Below are 15722 nucleotides of genomic sequence, written 5' to 3'. Positions count from 1 at the left end.
CACACACAGATATATAGTAATGGCCCCCCCCACACACACAGATATATAGTAATGGCCCCCCACACACACAGATATATAGTAATGGCCCCCCACACACACAGATATATAGTAATGGCCCCCCACACACACAGATATATAGTAATGGCCCCCCACACACAGATATATAGTAATGGCCCCCCCCACACACACAGATATATAGTAATGGCCCCCCACACACACAGATATATAGTAATGGCCCCCCACACACACAGATATATAGTAATGGCCCCCACACACACAGATATATAGTAATGGCCCCCCACACACACAGATATATAGTAATGGCCCCCCACACACACAGATATATAGTAATGGCCCCCCACACACAGATATATAGTAATGGCCCCCCCCACACACACAGATATATAGTAATGGCCCCCCCCACACACACAGATATATAGTAATGGCCCCCCACACACACAGATATATAGTAATGGCCCCCCACACACACAGATATATAGTAATGGCCCCCCACACACACAGATATATAGTAATGGCCCCCCCACACACACAGATATATAGTAATGACCCCCCACACACACAGATATATAGTAATGGCCCCCACACACACAGATATATAGTAATGGCCCCCCCACACACACAGATATATAGTAATGGCCCCCCACACACAATTTATAATTTTAAAAAAATAAACTCTAATACTCACATTTCTTCACTCCCCTTTTTCTGGCCTTCATCCTCCGTCTTCTGTACTGGGCACGTAGTGAGGCGCCCAGCGCTGGCAGCGTAATGACGTCATTATGCTGCCAGCGCTAGGACGCTTACCGTCCTGTGCGCTGCTTCAGTGTGACAGAGCAGGAAGTGTCAGTGCGCGTCACTTCCAGCTCTGTCATGAGCGCAGCTCCAATACAGAATGCCGCGGACGGCACAAGCACCGCCCCCACCGGCCCAGAATCATTAAATTATAGCCTGCCAGGCCAGCAAATTCACGGGGGGTCCGACAGACAGAGGCATTAGTGATTGCCCCGGCCCGGGCCCCCCCGTCCGATGGGCCCGGACTGCGGTCGGTACGCCACTGCCAGCGGCCCCCGGCGCCTCCACCCCACACCACACATATTGTGTGCAGCACAGACCGCACAGTCTGCGGCCCACCGGCCGGGCCCCCCCCCTAGTGTCTTAGAGTCCGGGCCCCATAGGGCAGTACCAGTTGTACTGCCCTATCGGCGGCCCTGATCATACCACCAAACCATTGGGATTCTGTGGGACAGTCCAAAATTTTAGGTTCTGTTCAGGGCAGTGGGAGGTTTGTCCTTGAGCCACCACCTCATTGTGCTATCCTTGAATAAAATGGTGAAGCAGGGAGCTGTTAAAGCTGGCAGGACAGATGGCATCACCATGCATGGTAACTTCAGTTACTAGTAGTAAGAGGGATTGGAGGGGGAGAGTGGCCACAATAGGGGAGACATGGATGCTGGGCCACAAATGGGGTGGGGGGGGGGCATTATATCCCGTTGGAGGAAAATAACTTTTAATTATTAGAATACCCCTTTAATTTCACATGTAGTAGTGCTTCACACTTACTGCCAGGTTATCTGACAAGAATTGTTTGAAGGGCATTACTCATGGAAGAAAGATCTCAAATTATAACTCCCAAGTGTTGTTTACACAATAAAGATAATTTTTAATCCCTTACTTTACAATTTTATTGCTGTTTTAGCTCCTATCACTCAGTGATGGTCAGTGTATAATTCCAGGGTGTGGGCGGGGATTCTCTAAGCAGACACTTCATGTTCCCTCTAGTGCTATGAAGCTGTGTGTCAACAATGTGTTTAGATTTATATACACTTTCACAAGGTTTATATACACTTTCATTTAGCTTTTAAACATTCTACTAGTATCTGACACATACAAAGAGAGATGAGACAGATCAGAAATGAGAAATGATGAGATCTATGAGATGCATATTTCACACAATGACACTCTCAGCTCTACTAACACACCTATAACACACACAGTTCTGTTATATACCTCCCTCCCCTGATATAAAGATCTTATCTGTCCATATCTTGTAGCTTTACTCACCTCCCAATGTGTTGTTCTTTGCCGGCAGGAAGTCAGTGTATGTGTGAACTCTTCTTGGAATACAAGGGTGGGGGCAGCTCAGCTTAGGGTCAGACAGTAAAAAAAAGATGTCTGCCGACCCTCTCCAGGGTCAGAAATCAGAGGCAATTGAAATTGTGAACAGCAGGACTAATAGACAGATTGGAATTATATCTGTGAAATGTTGGAGTTTTGTTAATAAAAGTGAATTAGAGAATGGTGCAGATCTACTTACCAGGTCCTGTTCTGTGCGTTGTCCGACGAGGATTTGGGTCTGCCGCGATTCACTAAGATCATGCGCCCGAGTTTCTGCATCCGTCGCTTCTGCGCCGAGGTCCGCCGGAGTTCACCTTTGTCTTCCCGGTGCTTGTAAGTGCGTGTCTTGCGACACAATTCTAAATGTTAAATCCTGCGCGTTGTCCAAATCCATTTGGTTGTCAAACGGCCACGCCCCCCGATTTCTGTCGCGTGCAAGCCGGCGCCGATGCGCAAAAATCCGATCCCGTGTGCCAAAATCCTGGGGCAATTCAGCGCAAAACGGAAATCGTCGGGAAACCCGACGAAAATGCGCTCTGCGGACCCTTAGTAAATGAGCCCCAATGTGTTATTTTGTTGTCCTGAGTATATTTAAGAAACTTGTTTTTGTGGGAATACTGTGGGAAACTTCTTTAATGTCAAAGGAGGACCTGATAATAATAAGAATTGAAAAATGGCAACAAGAAAAGTTCTGTTTCAGTCTTTTAATCCATTGTTTTATAATATTATAAAGCATTTATTCCATGAAGGAGGGGATTTTTTCTGAAGCTCGGGAGTACAGCTCGAAGAAAATGCTATAGTTTCTTTCTTCTGGATTCCATACAGAACTCAGAGAAAGCTTTAGTGTGCGTTCCTATAAAATCAAGGTCATAGCAGTGTACGACTTATTAACAAGACCCTCATAGTGAGAAAGCCGACACATCTCATCTACATACTGAGCTTGTGTGCACCATTCTCTGCTCTGACTGCGCCGCGTCCTCTAACAGTTTAGTAGTTTTATTTTCATCACATCTGGATTTTTTTCCTTGGATGTTACAAGCCGGCGGACATTATATCACCAGGCACGTACTATGTTGTGATGACACCTACAGGCCGGCTCTGTTTATCACAGCTTTAAAAAAAAAACAAAAAAAACAATAATGCAATAAATATTAAATTATATGTTGCAATTTATTTGATGTTTAGAAACACTAACAGAGCACAAAAGGTCCTATTGACTAAAATGTAGTCCATTGGGCTTATGTTCCAGTGTCTCATTTTGCTGTATAAAGTTCTATAGGCAGGACTTCTTCGTCTATGCATTTTGATAAAATCATCTGTTACTTATTATTGTTATTATTATTTGTGTATTATATAATACGTATATACTTTTTGTATATATTATATATTGTATAATTTTATAAACTATATTATATAAAATATTAGCTGTATAGATTATAATTGTGTATATGAGGGTATACTTGTGTATAATATGTGTGTATATGAGTTTATACCTGTGCATAATGTGTGTATATTAGTGAAAACATGTGTATAACAATCTATAATGTATGTGTGTCTATGAGTGAGGATTGGAAAAAATGGGGCTGCAGTGTCACACATGGGGTTGTGGGAGAATCTCTTGGGGCTAGAGTCTCTGGACTCCCTGGACCACAGCGGGGGATGATGGTACTAGCCGCAACCCGGGACCAGAGTCTAAGTGGCCTCTGGTCTTCGCCAGAACCTGCCGCAAAGCGAGATGGTCTTGCTGCAGTGGGGTTCCATCAGGTCGTTCCACGGGTGCGACTAGGCCCGTGGTGGCAGCCAAGGTAGGGAAGCAGGAAACCAGACACAGGGAAGACAGGACCTCGGGAAGGCAGGACCTCGGGAAGGCAGGACCTTGGGATGGCAGGACCTCGGGAAGGCAGGACCTCGGGAAGGCAGGACCTCAGGATGGCAGGACCTCAGGATGACCACCGGGATACAGGACCGCCACAGGAAGTATCTGGAAATGCAAAGGAAACACGGAGGAGTCTGGAAACGCACAGGAGGAACACAGGAGATTTTCACTTCTGTGGGAATGACTTGAAGATCCGGCAGAGAGTGAAGGGAGGTGCTGGATTGCACCCCGACAGACAGCAGGATCGCGTTCTAGTCGGGACTGGAGCTGAGCCAGGAGGAGTAAATCCGGGCAGGGGGGTGACTGTGCCACACCGAAGGGCAAGGGTGTATCCGCGATCCTTACAGAGGATCGCGGGTACGGTAGTGACATACAGCAGAATACGCTCATTATTTCTTTCTTACTACAATGGGAAATCTTGTATACATTAAAAACATACATATATCTGAGTTTTGTTTAAAGGGGGTCTCCAGCTAGGCTTAGGTTCCAACAGGTTCTAATAGCCTATTCTATGCAGATTTTAAAGCATTCTGAATCATTTCAGAAGTTTATATAAGTTTACTTCACTTTACCTGGCTCCCTTCCGGGAGCTTGTGGTGAGTCCTGGGGAGGGGCAGCTGCAGCCTGTGCCTCAGTCTCCTCTGCTCCACACTCATGCAGCTCCCTTCCCACTTCCAGGCTTGTGCATTGAGCAGGCAGTGGGGGGAGAGGGATGGTGTGGAGTGGAAGGAGAATGCATGATGAGACACAGGCACACACAGGCTGCAGCTGCCCCTCCCCCAGAACTCATCACATGCTGCTGACAGGGAGCCAGGTAATGTGAATTAAACTTATATAACCTACTGAAATGATTCAGAATGCTGGCATTTTTAAAATCAGCATAGCATAGACTATTGGAGCCTGTCACCAGCTAAAAATGACATTTCTGGTGACAGGGGTGCTTTAAGGAGTCTTCTTACCCCACCCTGTTGGTATGGTCATATGTTTGAATTTTTAACATAAAACCTAATATGCTCAGACCCTGATGTCTGCTCAATGTCTAAATCATAGGACAACTTATTTGCTCAATTTTAACAGGCAGGATGCCCCCTGGTCGTGTACTGATCTATATGTGGGACTGGAAGGAAGGATAGAACATGGATCTGACAGCTGTTCCTTTACCTGATATGAAAAAGAGCAGCTGTCATCTGATATCTGCTTCTTCCTTTGTGAATTGCTTGAGTGCATGATATTTAATGGATGTTTAATGGATGTAACATAATTCTCTATTTTTCTTCCTTCTGTCATCGTAATAAATAGTCATGAATAGCTGAATGTCCTGTGATTATCTTATCATCCAGGGAAACAGTCAACATCTTAAAATGGTTAATTTTATTATAGGATGAACGCAAATGGGTTTTGCACAGGTGATACCCTTAGGTGATATCAGTTTAGGGCACGTGGATGAGATTTTACAAAACTGAGCCTAGAGACACACAATTGAAACCCAGACCATGCACCATTTGAATTTCATGGGCTGAATACAGTGCTGCCATGGGGATTCTGAGCATGATAGTGATGTATGATGCAAGGAGTCCCTGTTTCCCTGCAAATCAGCAGTGCCAACACTGCCTCCTTCCTTCTAAAATTGAGTTTTACAATTATACTAATGGGGGGTGTTACCCAAGCCTCTCAGTGCTGTAGCTTCACATGCTGTTAGAAGGTCTCCCCCTGCTCCCTCAGCACTTCCCCCTTCCTTTGTTTGCTGTAATCTCACAGTGGGAGGTTCACACTCCTTGCACACTTTAACAGCCCAAGAATCTGCAGCACAGAGTAGTTTTGGTAACATCCCCCAGGAGCCCTTCTAGTTCATTAGTATAATCTTAAAATTTGATTTTAGAAGGAAGGAGGCCATGAAGATTATAAGAAGATTAATACCACAGGCCCGGTGCCTGGATCTTTGAGAAATTGTCCCTGGTTTATCATGATGGATTTTTATGATACATTTCCTTTAAAAACTCTAGGCTGGCAGGGGGAGCTTTTAACCTCTATACAGCAAAGATTAAAGGGATTCTTTGTGCCCCTAAAAACTTGCTGATTTTGTTATTGATTTACTGTGGACTTGCAGCGAGATCCATGGTAGAAATATTTTGTCATGTTTGTGCATAACCAAACCTTATGGAAATGATAGACATGCTGTAACGTCCGTGCCTAAACGTCGCTCTATCTGCAATTGGCAGAATAGATGGCATTTATTTTTGTGTGATCTGTGGCTTAGTGCTTGGATTAACAGAGCCACACCCTGCTCCTTGCATTTCAGCCCTGCCCAGCAAGGGTTACTTGATCTTGACCTGACCTGTATATAACGCGCTTGATCTTGACCTGACCTGTGTTTAACCCGCCTGAAGACCTGTATATAACTTTGTTTGTCCCTCAGTATTGTTTACCTCCTAGTGTTCTCCCGCTTTCCCTGTCTCAGACCTGTGTTAGTATTCTGTGCACCAGTGTGAACACTGACCTATATCTGTATTCCAGTTACCTGTCCGCTCCACCATCCAGCAGCTGTCAGACGCAGTAAGTCTTCTTGTCATCTTGTAGGGTCGCTCAGGGACCGTCAGTTAGGTTCCTGGTAGTAGGTTCACCCTTGCCAGGGCTGTTTATGTGCTTTAGGCAGGGCCTTAGCCCGCAGGGACGTCGCAGGGTGAGTTCGCCACCACTTACCTAGTCTGACAGCTAGCGCCAAGCCTGGTTGTGGTAGCGCGGTTGCTGGACAGGTACTGACACATGCACCTTTATATCTGCATGCATCACTAACTGCTTTGTAGAGGAGCAATCTAAGTAAATTGAGAGTTTTCCTTACTGTAAGACCTACCAACACTTTCATTAAAGCTTAAATAAGATGTCAGATGCGCTGATAAAGATGACTATACTAAACACATAAAGAACATTTGCCAATGCCGACACAATGCTCTGAATCCATAGTCAGATACTTAGAATACAATGCACAGGCTTAATCTCCCATCTATGGAACAAGCCGGCATTGGCATCGGGTATTAGAAAGGACAAGTAATGATCATTTTTAAAGAACAAAATGTTTTCTACGTCTGCTGAATTCTTGGTGAACTTTGTTACTAGAACTTTTCACAATGTGTAGGAGTTTATACTATTATTAAAATTGTAAAGGTAAAAGTTCTGTTTGTATTGATACAGTGTTGCCACCAGGATTCTGAGCATGATAGTGATGTATGATGCAAGGAGTCCCTGTTTCCCTGCAAATCAGCAGTGCCAACACTGCCTCCTTAGACCTGGCACGACCCGGCTGTAACACATTGAGCATGCGCACCTAAAGTTCAAAGCCCCATAACATCTTACAAAAATGAGAGGATGCATAAAAACCATGTTAACATAAACCAGACATTTGCTTAATGTTAGTTATCAAGTTATTTTGGTGTCATGACTATGTGGGGAAAAAGTAAAACATTTAGAATTTCTAAAAATCGAGAAATTTTTCCAAATTTTTACCGTATATCAGTATTTTTCCTAAATAACCGCAAAACATCCCACCAAACTTTTTCAACTAACATGAAGTACAAAGTGTCACGAGAAAACAATTTCAAAATCACTTGGCCATGTTAAAGCGTTCCAAAGTTATAACCACTTATAGTGACACAGGGCAGATTTTAAAAAATGGGCCGTGTCAGGAAGGTTAAAAGTGGCTTCGGCGTTAAGGCCAAACCAGTATCTATTCCAGAAGGATTCCCGACAGTAGACAGCACTGTTTTGACGTGGTTGTGTCTCTTCACTACAGCGTAGGGAACTGGTTTGGCAGTTTTTGACACAAAGGGGGAGATTTATCATTAGGCAGTATTTGGAGCAGTTTTCTATTTACTTACCCGGTCCAGTCACGATCCCACGCCGCGTTCTCAACAATGATTCCGGTCCGCCGGGATTCAGTAACTTCCTTTCGCCCGATATCCAGGAGGTGTCGCTGCTGCGCAGAGGTCCGCCAGAGTTCACATTCTTCGTCCCGGTGCACGTAATTTTTTTAAATTCCACGGTTTTTCCAAATCCGTCGGGTTGTCCAACGGCCATGCCCCCGAAAGCCGGCGCGCCAAAATCCGATCACGTGCGACAAAATCCCGGGCAATTCGGAAATATTCGGGAAACCCGACGAAAGTGCGGCGTTCGGACCCTTAGTAAATGAGCCCCAATGTGTTAGACTGGCAGGTTTCCAACAGTCGTATTTATAGTCCGGTATATGTGCATCAGCTGTGTGTGCGCTATGCGTATAGACTGCACCAGCCACACATGTTTAACATCTCAATTTCTGCAATCTTTTTGCACAGAAAATTCGCAGATACCTCAGTACCTAAAATTGAGCAAAATGTTAAAATTAAGCAAGTTTGAGACAATTGAACTTGGAGAGGCAGGAAAAAGGCAATTGAAAATAAAATTTAAACCCCGAGGTAAAAATCCCAAACAAATCAGACTGCGATTTGTAAACCACCAACGTGCAGACTGCTGACAGAGTGCAATTGGGAGCATAAATGCATTAACCCCTTAACGCCAAAGCCACTTTCACCTTCCTGACATGGCCCTTTTGGTGGTTATAACTTTGGAACGCTTTAACATATCCAAGTGATTTTAAAATAGTTTTCTTGTACTTCATGTTAGTTGAAAAATTTTGGTGGGATGTTTTGCGTTTATGAAAAACATTTGGTGAATATTTGGAAAAAAGTCATAACAGCAAAAAACGTAACAACATTCACCGAATGTCTACTTTATGTGGATATGGATTTTTATTCACTCATTATTGTAGGATGTTATGGGGCTTTGAGCGTCAAGTCACTTTGAGAGGCCTAAATAAAAGTGAAACCCCATAAATTACCCCATTATAGAAACTACACCCCTCAACGTATGTGAAACTACTTTTATGAAGTTTGTTAACCCTTTGTTTTACAGGGGTTAGAACAAAATCAGATGCAATTTTTAAATTAACATTTTTTTGGGCTAAATGAATGTGTTTCATAAAATGTACAAATTCCAGTGGATAAAATACCAAAACGCTCCACAAAATTTGATACCCAATCCCTCCCGCGTATAACAATCCCCCATATGTGGTGGTAACCTGCTGTATGAGCACACGCCAGGTCATTGAGGGAGACTGCACCATTCAGAGCAGATTATGCATTGTCACTTTTTATTGGCTATACAATCTATATTTTTTTTGGCAATTTGGACATATAATGGCTTATTTTTGCGACACGAGATGCACTTTATAAATACTTCATTTTAGTGGATCTGTAGCTTATTGATGAGATTTATTTTTAACTCTTGAATGCATGAAGGAAAGAAAATCCGTAGAAAATTAAATAATTATTGAACCCGCACAACACATGCTGTAAAAAATACATTAAAAACCTGCCAAAAATTGATTTTTACCTATTGAATCCCACAAAAAAAAGCAATAAAAAGTGAACATATGTACTCCAGAATGATACTGTTGCAAAGTACAACATCCTGCAAAAAAACAAGCCATCAACCAGCTCTGTAGCCAAAAAAGTAAAAATGTTATGCCACTTGGAAGATGGCAATGCAAAAATGATAGATTTTTACCCACATAAGGCACCTGCCCCAGTCGTTCACGCTGGGGAACTCTTACTGCCCGATTTACTACCTGAACATGCTGCAGACCTGCCGGAAATGTGGCAAAGGGCACGTGATGAAGGCTTGCAAGGAGGAAGCATGTAAGAACTGCCAGTGACGGGAGACGTTTCTAAGGATTGCCCAAGAAGAACCACATGTAACCTTTGCGGCCAAGCTGGACATCTCTATAAGGATTGCTCAGAGAGGAAAAAGACCTGGGAGACGTGGCTGCACTGGCTCCAGCCAAGAGCATTGAAGCTCGAACGCCCGCTGTGATGACACCGCACCACAACTAACCAGATAGTGCCCCACATAACAACCCATATCAAGTATGCTTCCTCCAAAACCACAGATGTTCCATATATCAAACATGTTGCAAAACCCCCTCCCCCAGCACCACAGATTTTTATACTATTCCTTAGTACCTACCTCTGTCTGATGTAATCTCAGTGGAAGGGGTAATGTTCCTGCAGAGGTTGCTGGAAGGAACTGGCTAACATTGAAGCAATACAAGAAAAAAAGTGCATTCAAGGGCTCTTGTATGGTACAAAATGAAAATCCAAGTTTATTAGACAAATGTTCAAAAAGTACACACATTTAAAAATACTATATACATGAAATCATACAGTCACCTGGTATAGTGAATCTGTAAACTACCCCCCGACCAACACAAGGTAAGTGGTACAAGGCCAACCTGACTGACCAACAGTGAAATAAATGCTCAGTTGCTGAATGCAAGTAAACAAGGTGGGTCCCCTAACCTATCCGAACATGTCAAAAGCCAAATGGCAGCCTCAGGCTCCATACAAAATGCAAAAGATATATTGTAAGCAGATAAGCATGAAAAAAAAAGCATAAATGGATACCAAGGAGAGGACTCTGATATAAGCGGCGGACCTGTGAGCAGTCAAGGAGGGCACAAGTGGACGGGGGTGGCGGGCTCCCCACGCGTTTTGTTGTGCAAAGCACGACTTCCTCAGGGGTATGTGGCCCATGGTGATCGCTACTGACCTTTTATAGTCCCTGAAATGAATGAGATAACGAATGTAGCGTGCCATTGCGGTAAGGCGCCAAACCGGAAGTGGATCCGGAAAACCGGAAGTGACGTATGCTCGCATGCGCAACCCCGGCCGGGGATTGTTTGTTTGCACAGGTAACCATAGAGACCCTGTGACTCACACAGAGCGCAGTGACCGCAATTACCAAGATGAAAGGTGCCTGAAAATAGGCAAGAGAATGGGAGATAGGCACTCTTTTTTCTTGTATTGCTTTCATGTTGGTATTTGTGCATTAGCTCAAAAATAATTTGTGGCTGTGCTACACCCACTTTTTGTCATTATAAGGAACTGGCTAACATTATCACAACATTACCAGCTTTAACGTTGTCAAAGGCAATTAAAATAAGACCATTACAACGGGAACACTTTATGTTGAGTGACGATCAAGCAATTAAAGCTTGTCCTTTGCAAATACTTCCCACTAGATATGATAGTGTGACGTCTCCTATTCAGGATACCAACCACCACTTAATAAACTGACATAGTAACCAATACTGGATATTAAATTTTATACAATTAGACCACCAAATTCTTTAAAAACATCAATACATTTTAAAGATAACAAGTTATGACCATTTTATCAGTGACATTTGTAAAACAATCTGGTTGAGGCACATTTCATGGTAAGAGATCATATGACGACCACTTAGATAATTAGACGATAGCATGGAGCTTCTGTGCAGCTTTCTCCAATCAATTAGAATCTGGAATAGACAGACAAAAACAGATAAGAAAACCCAACCAACAATAGCCCATCAACAATTCCATCCACACCCATCCCATCAAAAAAGAAAACAAAACAAGATCCAGAACGAAGGAGTTCTGTATCTTTACTCCTTTCAATGAAAAGGAAGCTTATGGAAGCAGCTTTGGGCTACAACTGGATATTCCAAGACTAACAACCCAACTAACCCATCCAATAATATCCCATCAACAAAAAGGAAAAGATCCATAACGAGGGAATTCTGAACCTTTAGGGTGCAGTCACACATCGCGTTTAAAAATGCACTGCAACAGCTGAAGGGAGATTTGCCCAATTAAACAGCTGTTAACACTTGCACTTACAAAACGCAAATGTTAACACTTGCATTAACACATGCGTTAATGTTGTGTTAACACACACATGCGTTTAGTTGCTTTTTGTAAACGTGTTAACAGCTGTATTATCAGGAAAATGACTATTCAGCAATTGCAATGCGTTTTTAAACACATGCAGTAAACGCGACGTGTGACCGCACCCCTACTCCCTTCACTGAAAATGAAACAGAAGCTTCAGGAAGCAGCTTAAAGGGGTTATCCGCCTGTTAAAAATTACTGAGGACTGGGGTGGGCTAGTTAAACATAATAAACATGTACTTACCCTCCTCCGGCACCACGGTCCATTGATCCGTGCCCCTGTTTGTTTACAGGGGCACAGAAGCCACGCACAGCGAGCTTCCGGTCCGCGATGTGGCCGGCTCCTCCCATCAGTCCCCATCTCTCAGCGTTGCAAGCGCTGGAGATGGTGTCGGATGCGAGTTTCCGGCCGGAAGCTCCCTGTGCACCCCTGTATACAAACCGACGCACAGAGGAGACGGACCGCGCCACAGGACATCAGCAGCACCGGACGAGGCAAGTACATGTTTATTATGTTAAACTAGCCCACCCCAGCCCTCAGCATTTTTTAACACCCGGATAACCCCTAAGGCACAACTAGAGACAAAAGAACTTACCAGTTTGCCCATTTGCATAAATTGGGCATTGCCGGGAAGGCTAGTAGGATCTTTGTGGACTTTTCTGGGTGGCAAAATGACAGCCAAATCAACTTTCAGACCTACAATAAAAAATGTGAACGGTCAAAACCTTTCCATAGATTGAAAATTTACAACCTATGAAAGAGACTTGATGGAAGTCATCTAGAAAACGCCGAGCAAATGTACAACTTTCTTTAGGTTAGAAGCCAGAATATCAGAGTAAACAGCCATTTTTGAGCAGCGGCCAAGGGTCATTTGCAGCTGTGGCCATGTGACTGTCACAGAAGCAAAGGATTAATAGCGACTGCGGGCTTCAAGTTGTTGCAGCAGTGGCCAAGGGCTTATGGTGGCTCTGGCCATTTCAGCAGCTTCAGAAACCAAGGCAGTGCAGAGGAAATGCTGGCAAGCGCAGTAATACTCTCATCCGGAGTAAACTCTGAAAATCCGGCTTCATCATGCACGAGGCATGAGATTTGGGCTCCATTTTACTGATGCATGAAATTCAGCATCAATATTCTATTTTATTATAGCTCCTTCACACGGTGCTTTACTGATAACCCCTCAATTACCAATGCCACGAGTCGTGCTACAGAGCTATAACTATCCCAACAACAAGTTTACCATAGAGCTGAATGGTGAACTGTCGTATACGAAACCTGGGGACTTAGCAGTATACAGTATACAGTTAACTTACAGCATTAAAGTGAAAACCCCTCTTGTTTATCACAGTGTGACGAAAACAGCAGGGAACTACACAAGGGAGTAGAGCCACAACAGAGTTTTGTTCTGTTGGGCTGGTGGGGGGTGGTGGGGTGGAATTACTTTTATTCAATGCAATATAAAAAATATACTACATTGATGCACTTTTGACATATAGTTACTGTAAGTAACTACATGCCGGAATAGCCATTTTCACATGACGCTACACCGATAACCCCTCAATTATCAATGCAACATGTCATGATCAAAGTAGCCACTAGCTTGCTAGGGGATGATGGGCGGACATGCTCACCAAGGACTTGGATGAGATGTCATTTTTCAAGACTATTTTGTAAGGTGAGTTCTAGGGAGAGCCATTTCATCGCGGCATTAATGCAATAACCCCCTCTCGGTTATCCACAATAACACAGTGCGACAAGAACGGCAAGGACGGTGAGTAGGACCGAAACAGGACAGTGTCCTGGTGGCCTAGATCTACTTGAATGCTACCACCTCTGAGGCAGTAACCGATGCAGTATTGTACCACATCCATATTGAACCTATTTGGTTTTTATAGCCAATTTCACACGGTACGACATTGATACCCCTCAATATCAATGCAACGAGCCGTGATCCGGTAGCTATAGCTGTAATTGTAGGGCAGGGTGGGCCGACTTTACACCATAGAATTAACGGTGTATAGTCCATTTATTAATGGGTATACAATAATCTATAATAGCTAGCCTTAAAACTATGGGACGCCACTTTTATCACGGTAACAAAGGAATAACCCCTCAATTATTCCCCATATTACAGTGTGACAAAAACAGCTGGGAATAAGGGAGCCACCAAGACATTGTCCTGGCGGAGTGGCCAATTTAGTTACCCGTCGAATGCCACCTCTGAGGCAGCATTTGGAGTAAGACCCTTTCACACGATGCTACACTGATACCCCTCAATTACCAGTGCAACGAGTCATGCTAGGAGCACTTACCGTTTATAGTAGTTCCTCATGTATTTGATAGAGATGATGTCTGGAGTGATAAGGCACTGGCAAATGCTCCTGAAAAAAAAAAAAAAAAAAAAAACTATTAAAAACAGACCCTTGAATACATGGGATAATATGTTAGATCACAACAAAATTAAATAAGTCAGTGTTACATGGATAACATTTTGGCAAAAGCCTTCATTACACCACCAGAAAAAAAAAACAAAAAAAAAAAACCACACACATACATATATATATAAAATTGGGTAAATACTTCATGTAGGTTTTAAGACAGTTTGAGGACAATGGATTTATCCCATAGTAAGTCAAAAGTACAACCAGAAAAATGCAATAGAAACAATGTAACAGAATAAAAAGAGAAGCAGATACAAAGAACAAACTCTTACAAAGGTCACTTACATTTTTCATGGCCACTCTCAATCTGCTGCTCACCAATCCTTCCTCCACAAATGAGAAAACTAACAAACCTGTGCTGGTATTTAAGGTCTTAATTGGTGGGACACACCCTCTCCCAATTTGTTATCACAAACACCCTTTCATTGCTGAACACATTCGAATGGTGACTTTTTGCAGGGCTCTTGATTGATTGATTGAGGGCGCGTTCACACGTTCCGCTATCGTCACGTTCATAACGCAACGCTAGCGCACAGTGGTCGGGGCTCGGGCCAATCGCATATGCGTTTCCCGGGAAACGCATGCGATTAACAACCCGATCGCATGCGTTTTTGGTCCGTTTTTAAGCAGTTCGTTAAAAAGCGCATGTGTTAAAAAACGCATCTGTTTTTAAAAACGCATGCGTTACTGAAAATGCATCCGTTTTTGTCTGGTTTTTATTGCGCAAATTCGGAAAACCTGTCAAAAATGGATACCTTTCAAAAAACGCATGCGTTTAAAAAAACGGATGCGTTTTTAAAGCATGCTTTTTTTATCGGACTGCTTAAAAAACGGACCAGGTGATGTCACACATGGCGTTTTGAACGCGTTTTTGGTCTGTTTGTAAGCAGTACGTCAAAATCTGCATGGGTTTTTTGAAAACGCATCCGTTTTTGACTGGTTTGACCAATTACCTTAATTCAAACAGTTTAAAAAAAAAACTGCATGCATTTTTTGACGGACTGCTTAAAAACTGGCCAAAAACGTGTTCAAAACGCCACGTGTGCCATCACCCTGAGGGTGAAGACACACATGGCGTTTTTGGGCCGTTTTTGGGCCGTTTTTACTAAGTGCCTATTCAGATAGTTAAAAACGCATGCGGTTTTTGAAAACGCATGCGTTTTTGTCAGTTTTTCCGAAATTGCGCAATGAAAAACGGACAAAAACGCATGCGGTTTCAAAAAACGCATGCATTTTTAAAAACGCATGCGTTTTTTAACGCACTTAGTAAAAACGGCCCAAAAACGCCATGTGTGTCTTCACCCTAAGGGCGCGCTCACACGTTGCGTTTTGTCCTACGTTTTCATTACGTTTGAAACGCATTTCAACAGCTGAGGAGAGGTGATTTGCCTAATTACATTACTGTTTACATTTGTTAACAATGTCAACACAAACGTTAACAAAATGTATACATTTACACACCGTTAACACAC

General features: G+C 43.2%; 1 long non-coding RNA gene across 1 annotated transcript; it reads right to left on the bottom strand.

Moving 5' to 3' along the window:
• Window positions 1-11088: 11088 nt before the first annotated feature.
• Window positions 11089-14620, bottom strand: LOC140105856 (uncharacterized). The gene is made up of 4 exons (XR_011850662.1): window positions 14536-14620; window positions 14122-14190; window positions 12408-12508; window positions 11089-11399 (listed from the first exon to the last, which is right to left on the bottom strand). It is a non-coding gene; the product is annotated as an uncharacterized lncRNA (long non-coding RNA).
• Between the last annotated feature and the right edge of the window lie 1102 nt (window positions 14621-15722).

The sequence above is a fragment of the Engystomops pustulosus genome, chromosome 11 (genome assembly GCF_040894005.1).
Source record: "Engystomops pustulosus chromosome 11, aEngPut4.maternal, whole genome shotgun sequence".
Lineage (NCBI taxonomy): Eukaryota > Metazoa > Chordata > Amphibia > Anura > Leptodactylidae > Engystomops > Engystomops pustulosus.
This window is presented reverse-complemented; position numbering and strand designations above follow the sequence as displayed.